The sequence below is a fragment of the Carettochelys insculpta genome, chromosome 11, assembly GCF_033958435.1.
Source record: "Carettochelys insculpta isolate YL-2023 chromosome 11, ASM3395843v1, whole genome shotgun sequence".
Lineage (NCBI taxonomy): Eukaryota > Metazoa > Chordata > Testudines > Carettochelyidae > Carettochelys > Carettochelys insculpta.
In genome coordinates, this window is record NC_134147.1 from 44,908,041 (window position 1) to 44,918,307 (window position 10,267).

Consider the following 10,267-nt stretch of genomic DNA (forward strand, 5'->3'; position numbering starts at 1 on the left):
GGGGTTTCTAAAGGGATACTTAAAGAGTGGGGTCCCAGTAAAAGGGAGGGCCAGAGCTGACAAGGTCTATTCAGCAAGGTGGAAATGGCTCATTATCAGCAGTATGTACCAAAAGAGAAAAAAACAAGTCATATCAGCCAGGGGGATGCGAACCCACTGTCAGTCTAATGGGGAGATATTAACACCCAGGGCACAGAAGCCGCTTTTGTAAGGGGCCAGCCACTCCCAGTCTCTGTTTAATCCTTGGTTGATGGAGTCAAATTTGCAAATAAATTGCAGGCCAGAGATTTCTCTCTCCATTCAATTTCTGAAATGTCTTTGTTTTAGGACTGCCACTTTTAAATCTGTTATTGACTGTCCAGGGAGACTGAAGTGCTCTCCCACTGGTTTCTGTACATTACCCTTCCTGATGTCTGATTTATGTCCATTTATTCTTTTACGTAGAGACTATCCAGTTTGGCCAAGGTAAATTGTAGCGAGGCATTGTTGGCACATGATGGCATATATTGTATTAGTAGATGTGCAGGTAAAGGAGCCCCTGATGGTATGGTTATAAGCTCTTGCTCGACTGGCATAGAGAACGAGCGCCAGGGGTTGCCTTCGACGGTGGGAGAGAGCCTCGCATCTCACTGGACAGTCACCGCCTGTCTCAAGCTGGGCAGCCCCCAGCCAATAGGGTACTGTCCCTCCACAGTTCACCTGCCTCGCTGGGTGCGTGAGGCTTAAGGTTCCTGAACCTGACAAGTGACTGAAATTTGGGCACCAGGCAAACCAGTAAGAAAATCAACAAGAAATGAGAAACATCAACAATTTAAGCTTGCTTGCTGGAATGTGCGGACCATGCTGACCAGCTTGACTGAAGATCTTCAGGCCATCAGTGACACCCGAAAGACCGCTGTTATCAACGAGGAACTGAAGAGGCTCCGAGCTGATATCGCTGCACTGCAAGAGATGCAACTCGCAGATTCAGGATCTCTAAAGGAAAAGGACTACACCTTTTTCTGGCAGGGTAAAGCCCAAGAAGAACCCAGAGAGCATGGTGTTGGCTTTGCTGTCAGAAATGCCCTTCTACAAATGGTGGAATTAGTCACGAGTGGATCAGAAAGACTTCTTCGGATCACGCTTCAAACTTGCGCCAGTCCCGTCCACCTGATCAGCACTTATGCTCCAACCCTGTACGCCACACCAGAAGTAAAAGACAAGTTCTATGATGTGCTTAGTGCTGCGGTAGCGCAAATACCTGCTCGTGAACAACTGTACATCTTGGGTGACTTCAATGCAAGAGTTGGAGCTGATTGGGCCTCATGGCCTTCCTGCTTAGGACACTTCGGTGTGGGAAAAATGAATGACAATGGACAGCGTCTCCTTGAACTGTGCACGTACCACAATCTGTGCATCACAAACACATTCTTCCAAACGAAGCCACAGCACAGACTGTCATGGAGACACCCAAACTCAAAGCATTGGCATCAACTAGGTGTGGTCATCACTAGGCTAATAACCTCAAAAACGTCCTTCTGACACGCAGCTATCATAGTGCTGACTGTGATACAGATCACTCGCTAGTTTGCTCCAAGCTCAAGCTGAGACCCAAGAAGCTGTACTGCTCTAAACCTGCTGGAAGGCCCCGCACTGACGCCAGAAAGACAGCAAACTCGGAGAAAGCTGAAAAGTTCAGAGAGACCCTCCAGGAAAATCTGAGCAGCAGCCCTGGGGGCGCCAATGTGACATCCAAATGGCAACATCTGAGGGATACAGTTTATGACACGGCCTTGTTGGTGTTTGGAAGAAGACCTAGAAACATGAATGACTGGTTCAAAGCTAACTCCGATGAGATGATTCCAGTCATTGAAAAGAAGTGCGCTGCACTCCTGGAGTACAAACGCTCACCGAGCCAGAGTACCCAGCAAGCACTTAGAGCGGCCAGAAGAACAGTACAGCAGACAGCCAGGAGCTGTGCTAACAACCACTGGCTCCAGCTATGCAGCAGCATCCAGACCCGTGCTGACTTTGGTAATCTCAGAGGAATGTACGAGGGTATGAAGAAGGCATTAGGACCCACCCAGAACAAGATGGAAGGCACCTCTGAAATCCAAATCTGGTGAAGTCATCGCTGACAAAGCCAAACAGATGGAGCGCTGGGTTGAGCACTATTCTGAGCTGTACTCACACAAGAACGTTGTGGTTGACGCAGCCCTCGATGTCGTCGAGCTCCTACCAGTAATGGACGAACGGGATCAAGAACCGACTGCGGATGAACTGAAGAGAGCCACCGACAGCATTGCAGCAGGAAAGGCCCCTGGTCGGGATGGTATACCACTAGAGGTAATCAAATGTGCCGCGGACACACTCCTGGAACCCCTACATGAGCTACTGTGCCTGTGCTGGAAAGAGGGCGAGGTTCCACAGGATATGCGCGACGCTAACATTGTAACGTTGTATAAGAACAAAGGAGACAGAAGCGACTGCAACAACTACCGTGGAATCTCCCTCCTAAGCGTCACTGGTAAACTGTTCGCTTGCGCCATCCTTGGCAGACTCCAGAAGATTGCTGAGAGGGTGTACCCCGAATCGCAGTGCGGCTTCCGCGCAGAGAGGTCTACCGTTGACATGGTCTTCTCTCTAAGGCAGCTGCAGGAGAAGTGCAGGGAGCAGAGGAAGCCACTCTACATAGCCTTCATCGACCTGACCAAGGCCTTTGACTTGGTCAGCGGGGATGGTCTGTTCAGACTGCTCCACAAGATAGGCTGTCCTCCACGGTTACTCAAGAGGATCCAGTCGTTCCACGAAGACATGAGAGGAACCATCCAATATGACGGCGCATTATCGGATGCTTTCAGAAGCAGGAGCGGCGTCAAACAAGGATGCGCGCTTGCTCCGACATTGTTCGGGATCTTCTTCGCACGCCTCCCGAAGCATGCCTTTGGATCTTCAACAGAGGGCATCTTGCTGCACACAAGATCTGATGGGAAACTATTTAACTTTGCAAGGCTGAAAGCTAAGTCTAAGGTGCGGGAAGTCCTCATCAGAGACATGTTGTTCGCAGACGATGCTGCTGTAGTGTCTCACACAGAACACCAGCTTCAAAAACTGCTGGATCAGTTCTCCAAAGCGTGCAAGGACTTTGGGCTTACCATCAGCCTAAAGAAGACAAATGTACTCGGTCAGGATGTTGCTGAATCCCCATCAATCAGCATTGACAACTATACGTTAGAGGTCGTCCACGAGTTAATTTACCTCAGGTCCACCATCATTGACACCCTGTCGTTGGACACTGAGCTAAACAGGAGGATCGGAAAAGCGGCCACAACTCTGTCCAGACTCAGCAAGAGAGTGTGGAATAACAACAAGCTGTACACTCACACCAAAATGCAAGTCTACAGAGCCTGCATCCTCAGCACCCTCCTTTATGGCAGTGAGACTTGGACCCTGTATGCCCACCAGGAAGAGAGGCTGAACGTCTTCCACTTGCGCTGCCTCAGGCGCATCCTTGGAATATCATGGAAGGACAAAGTGACCAACGCCGCCATCCTTGAGCAAGCTGGAATCCCAGCCATGCACACCCTCCTCAGGCAGCGTCGGCTCCGCTGGCTTGGCACATCCACAGGATGAATGATGGAAGGATTCCAAAAGACATCCTGCATGGTGAGCTAGCCTCTGGCAAAAGACCTCCCAGACACCCCCAGTTGCTCTACAAAGATGCCTGCAAGAGAGACCTCAGAGAGGTAGACATCGAGCTGGACGACTGGGAAGAACTAGCAGACGACCGCAGCAGATGGAGGCAGGGGTTACGCAAGGGCCTTCAGAAGGGCAAGATGAGGATCAGACAGCTAGCAGAGGAGAAGCGAGAGCACAGAAAGCACACTAAGGACTTGCCAGACACCCACCACATCTGCAAGAGATGCAGCAAGGACTGCCACTCTCGTGTGGGTCTTCATAGTCACAGTAGACGCTGTAAATGAAGTCCTCAATTGAAACTATAAAGGGCGCGATCCATAGTCTATGCAGACCGAAGGATGCCTACTCTACTACTTTACTCTGATGGTATGGTTGATGTTAGGTCCTGTGATGATATCACTGGTGTAGAGATGTGAACAGAGTTGGCAGCAAGGTTTGTTGCAGGGATTGATTCCAGGTTTAGAGTTATTGTGTTGTGATCTATAGTTGCTGGTGAAAATTTGTTTAAGGTTGGCAGACTGTCTGCAGGTGAGGACACGCCTGCCTCGCAAAGTCTGTGAGAGTGAAGGATAATTGTCCAGGATGGGTTGCAGATCACTGATGATGCATTGAAGAGGCCTTAGATAAGGGCTGTATGTGATGGCCAGTGGCGTTCTCTTGTTTTCCGTGTGAGGCTTGTCTTGTAGCAGGTGGCTTCTGGGTACCCGTCTGGCTCTGTCAATCTGTTTCCTCACTTCCTTAGGTGGGTATTGTAGTTTGAGGAAAGCTTGGTAAAGGTCTTGTAGGTGTTTGTCTCTGTCCAATGGATCAGAGCAAATACAACTGTACCTTAGTGCCTGGTTGTATACAATGCATTGGGTAGTGTGCCCTGGATGGAAGCTGGAGGCATGTAGATAAGCATAGCAGTCTGTGGGTTTTCGGTATAGGGTGGTACGTCTGATGCATCTGATGAAACAGGTCTTTGCCCACAAAAGCTTATGCCCCAAAATACCTGTTAGTCTATAAGGTACCACAGGACTTCTTGTTGTTCTCAGCCTCCAACGTGTCAACTTCCATGTAAGCACTATTGAAAGATAATGCAAGTGCACCATTTCTATTTGTAGGTTCTCCTACTTGTTAAGCATTAAAACAAAAAAGCAGTCTAGTAGCACTTTAAAGACTAACAAAATAACTTATTAGGTGATGAGCTTTCATGGGATCAGATCTGAAGAAGTGGGTCTATCCCATGAAAGCTCATCACCTAATAAGTTATTTTGTTAGTCTTTAAAGTGCTACTGGACTGTTTTTTTGTTTTGATAGTATATAGACTAGCACGGTTATCTCTCTGTTACTTTTTAAGCATTATTTCTGTTTTATCCAGGTTGTCCTTCATCAACTAGTCCTCATCCAGACCCTTATGATGCGTGAACTGAATCTTTTCAACAGTTGGGATAAAAAGGGGCAATTCATCACATTGTAAGTCCAACTGTGCAGTTTCTGTGTACTCAAATTGCCACTGACTTATAGGCTCAACTTTAGTTTGAGTATAAATAAAGGACTGATCACTCTAAATGTATACAGTAATTTCAAAACTCTGAGAAGTTTTATATTATTTACATTATTAGAAGTTAATATTAAAGAGGACTCCACATACCAAATCTGGAAAGATATGGCAGTATTCTTGGGAAAAGATCTGAGAGGAGAAATCATCAAAAATGACAACACTGAATAACATGAGGAATCAGATCTCAAAGGTAAGAGAAGTAATTTACAGTACAAGCCTTGTTATCTGGCACGTTAATATACGGAAAACTCTATTAACCCACATCCACCATTGATGGCAATACAATTCCCCCTTCAACTAACAGAAAAAATTCTTCTGGCATCAGTTTCTAGTCTTTGCCCACAAAAGCTTATGCTCCAAAATATCTGTTAGTCTATAAGGTGCCATAAGACTTCTTGTTGTTCTCATTCATTGGTGACCCTGAGGCAGTAAAGGAGCGGTAAATTACAGTACTGTATACAGTAATAGTGTTAAAAGGTGCAGTGTTAATGTAAGTTTATTTTGTTTCTTAAACTTTTTTGTGTTTGGCAAAAGAGCTTGAGTAACCGGCACATTTAATTATCCAGCAACCCCCATGCCCTCTACATGCCAGATAACAAAGACTGTACTGTATAAAGACTATAAAATACTGTTCTTGTCATACATGAGCAACATAAGACCTCATCTCCCTGGAATTCTAGTGGTGTTTGGCTTCCAACAGCGCAAACAATAAATTACTACTGGGGAAGTGATGTAGCCACTCTAACACGGCAGCATCATCCAGAGGTACCACATAAGACAAACACATTAACCCACCATTAAGATAAGATAGCAGTCCAACCAAAAGAGGGTGGTCTATTCTTGAGGTCCACAGAGGCAGGACCGGGAGTTCGAGAAGAACCAGCAATAAAGATGTGAATTAAAAGGCCCGTGACATATTGTCATGATGAAAGATCTTTTAGTTCATATGTTTGTTGTGAGGGGCATGCAAGAGCCGAGTTATTAGAAAAGGTCCAGTGTCAATATCACATTTCCAGCAAAACTGCAGGTAATATTTGAGGATATCAAACTGCTTCCAGGATTTAAATTAAGCTAAAATACTACTACTACAAATTTCAAATGTAATGTAATAAAATATTTTCTTTTACCAGAAACAAAGAAAAAGACTGAAAAACTATGTACAACTCTGAAGCCCAGAACTCTGTAGAATTTGCATTATTATCTGACAATGGGCATTTTAAAGCATGACATTAAATACAATTTTTATCAATCACGGTAACACAGATAATAGACTAAAAAGCTGACTACCACATAGTCAATAAAACTTCAGACTATAATTTTTAATTAGTAATCACAGAACAGTACCAAGCTTTGCACCCTCTCCCTCACTTTTATGCCTCTAGGCAGTAACAACAGCCTAGCATGAGGCCTGCAAGCAAATCTATCTCCATTCATACTGCTCCTCCTAATAAACGGTGGATTTCTAAGCGTGTAAATCTGGGGAGACTGATACATAAGTTAAGGACTAGTGTGTACCGAAGATCTTATTTTATTTATTAAAAATGCTCTGTGCCAGATGGCTGTCCACTACAATAAATCATGGTCTTTAAGACAACAATTCCAAGAAAGCTTTTTGTCCCATTAGTTTCTATGTTTAGCTATAATATTAATATACTATTTAAAAAGGCAGAAAAGAATCAAGTACTAGGCTAGTGTTTAATTCTGCAGTGGTTCCTTGTGTGTGTATGTTCTTTATTGACATATTTTGTGCTGTTAGAGTTGCTGTATCTGTTCTGGCAGGATACTTTTTTGGAATTTATTTTAATACATTTGTTACCTTTATTTTTTTTTTTCATTATTTAAGTGTTTTTTCCCTTGAAGCCTTTACACATATCAAAGATGTGACGTCTTTTCTTTTTCTAATTCCATGATCACATAAAATCAAGCGCTACATATAGTGCTAAAATTGTCAGTAATAATGCACAAATCACAAGTGTTTAAAATATTTTATCCTGCATTTCAAAAGAAACTGGGTAGGTTGTCACGTCTTAGAATGATAACAAAATATTTTCTATTATATCAGTGACAAAGGAGCATTTTTAAAGGACATCCAATTTTTAAATTTTCAGAATTAGATAACCTGCTGTCAATTAATTTAATTTCCCAAAGCAATTATTAATGGGGAAACATAACTGAATTGGAGTGATTCTAATTGTGTCTTGAAATAATCTGTTCTTGCAATATTACTGCTTGGTAACTTTATCAGTAAACTAGAAGAAAATATAACACCTTTGCTATAGTGTTTGCAGAAGACATAAAAAAGAGTGGAGTGATAAATAATGACAAGCCAGTTCTAGACAGTGATCTGGACTGAATGGTAAAAAGGGCTCATTCCAACCACATGCATTTTAATTCAACAAAAATTCAAACGATAAACATAGTAACAAAAAATGTAGGTCACACTTTCAGGATGAAAGAGTCTGGTCTTGAAAGCAGCGATTTTCAAAAGGTATCCTCGTGGTTAACCAAGTGAACATGAGTTCCCTGGGCGAGGCTGTGGCTTAAGAGTAATGCAGTCTTCATATGTATAAAATGGGAAATATCAAGTAGAGGTAGATACATAGTATTGCCTCCATATGTAGCATTGGTGAGACCATTATTACTCTATCCAGTTCTTGGGTCTTCACTTGAAAAAAAGATGCTGGAAAACTGAAAATGTTTCAGAGAAGAGCTAGAAGAATACCAGTTTTGGAACACTGCCTTTCAGAGCCCTAAATATAGAGCCCTTTACATCATCAAACAGAAAGTTTAGAAGCAACTTGATCACAGTTTAAAAGTACCTGCAGGGGAAGGAAATTTCATTTAGCAGTAGGTTCTTTAATCTATCAGACATGATCCAATGGATGAAAGCTGAAAATAGACAAGTTCAGATGGTAAAAACTTGCAATTTTTAACAGCGAGGGTAATTAATAATAAGCACAACTTACCAAGGGATGTAGTGGATATCCATCACTTGAAGTCTTTAAAGCCAGAGACTGGTTATCGTTCTAAAAGTCATACCCTAGTTCAACGAGTAGATAGGAACCTGAGACAGCAGTCAGTTGGCCTGTGTTATGCAGGAGATCAGATTAGATCATCAGAATGCGATCTCCTAACCTTAAAAATCTGTGAAATGGTTACATTAATGTAAACATCATTTAAAATCCTGTATTTTTATTAAACAAAAGCCATTGATTATGCAGCTCTATTGATATAATTCATCATGGGAATTTGCTAAACTTTAGCCTCTTTTAAGAAAGGACTCAGATATCCTGATATCTTCCTTTAAATCAGTGCTATTAATCCAAGTGTGAGGCAAAGACAGAGAACAGAGGCACCATTCTAGAACCCTGAAATGTTCTATAATCAATGACACATATGAAGACAAGAGTCACAAAGACAACATTAAACACCATGAACTACTCGTGTGGACTGCTGGATTCTCTAACTTAAACAAAAAAACAAAAAGTATCTAAATAATACCAGAAGGAGTTCAGTGAAAATGTCTACTAAATGGACTGCCTTGATCAAAAAACAAAAACAACAAGATCTGGGTGATAGTGCCTTAAAAAAGCAGTCAGTTTAATTAGAGTCATGCAATGAAATTAAATGGCAACAAATGCAAAACTGAAAAAAAGGAAATGCTTTTTTTAAACCACACAAAATTAACTGGTGAACTTACTGCCATGAAGTCTTATTGAAGCCAAAAGCTAACACAATTTTAAAAATACTGAGACGCTTAAATGAATAATAAGACCATCCACAGTTACAAATGATCATATAGAAAATTAAAGAGATAGAAATTACTTATCTATAGAGGTTTCCTCTACTATCATCCATCACTATAACATCTCATAACCTAAGCTCATGCTTCAGGATGTAAACCAAACACTAATTACTTAGGATAAGAAAGAAATCAATTATTCATTATTGGAATTCTTGTACCTTCCACTGATGTATCTAATACTAGCCACTATAAAAACAAGATACTGGATTATATAAGCACTGGCCTGATCTGGTATGGCAATTCCTATGCACCTATTAAAGGCCATTCTCAAAAGCAAAATGAATCTCTTAGCAAGTTCATCTTTAAACCAGGAAACTACATAACATTACACTGCCCACATGCTTTAATTTTTCCTAGATCAATTTTCAAAATAAAAGATTGACCCTGGTGTGAAAAACAACCAAATGTTTTATGCAAAGATAAAGCGTATAAATTATTTACCATGTTATAATCAAAATGAAAACAGAAAACTATGGTTAAAAAAAAAAACACGTGCATGAGACCATCCAGGTAAAGCCCACGAACTCCTGAAATACGTGAATGCTTGTTAAAGTATACCCCATTAACAGTGCCAACTGTAACAGTGCTGTTACCGCTCACTACACAGCTGGTGCACTACCAGAGCCTCTGCTTCCACATGCTAAAGATCACCGGACGGCATGAATAAAATCCTAACCTCTACACCCCCTTGACGTCTCCCATGTTTCTGCTGGAGCCTAAGTTGGATCTGCTTGAAGCTCTTCTACAGAGCGATGAGACAAACATGAGCCAGGCTAAAACAAGAGACGGATTCTGCCGTTGTGTAAACATCTTTAGAGTGGACATAACTTCAGCTCCCACTGCAAAATGATATTTAATGGGTTAGTAAAAGGGTAAGCAAGATGCTGGGGACATCTACCTCAGGAACCCTGGATTCACTAGGGCCAGCTTGGACCCTGCAGACATCCTGCCTGATGTAGATGTCTGGTCTTTTTGGTACTGGCAGAGGGAAGACACGGTAGAGCACCGTCTGTTCAGCAAGAACACGTCCAATCTGGATTCTGACAACGTTATCTTAATGAGCCAGGAGAGGGTCATTCACACCCAAACAGGAGTCAGAAATTTCAGTGGTGACACAAATATAATAATCGTGACAGGAATAAGGGCTGTGGAGCAATGAGTAAAACATCAGCAAAAGCAATGAAGGGAACAACGGCCCCAGCAAGCAGAAGGGAAAAGGTGGTGAAAGACATTAGTTCTAG

General features: G+C 42.4%; 1 protein-coding gene across 6 annotated transcripts in view; it reads right to left on the minus strand.

Moving 5' to 3' along the window:
- ATXN7 (ataxin 7) overlaps positions 1–10,267 on the minus strand; it is a 148,980-nt gene that overhangs the window by 137,241 nt on the left and 1,472 nt on the right. For 3 of the 6 annotated variants that reach the window (XM_075004944.1, XM_075004949.1, XM_075004943.1), the window contains exon 2: positions 8,188–8,306. The exons of 1 other annotated variant lie outside the window; for it this stretch is intronic. The gene's annotated coding sequence lies outside the window, so the exon portion shown is untranslated. Of the gene's footprint in view, positions 1–8,187; positions 8,307–9,702; positions 9,810–9,924; positions 10,034–10,267 lie in introns of those variants that run through there. 2 more of the 6 variants (XM_075004945.1, XM_075004946.1) reach the window with 2 other exon arrangements.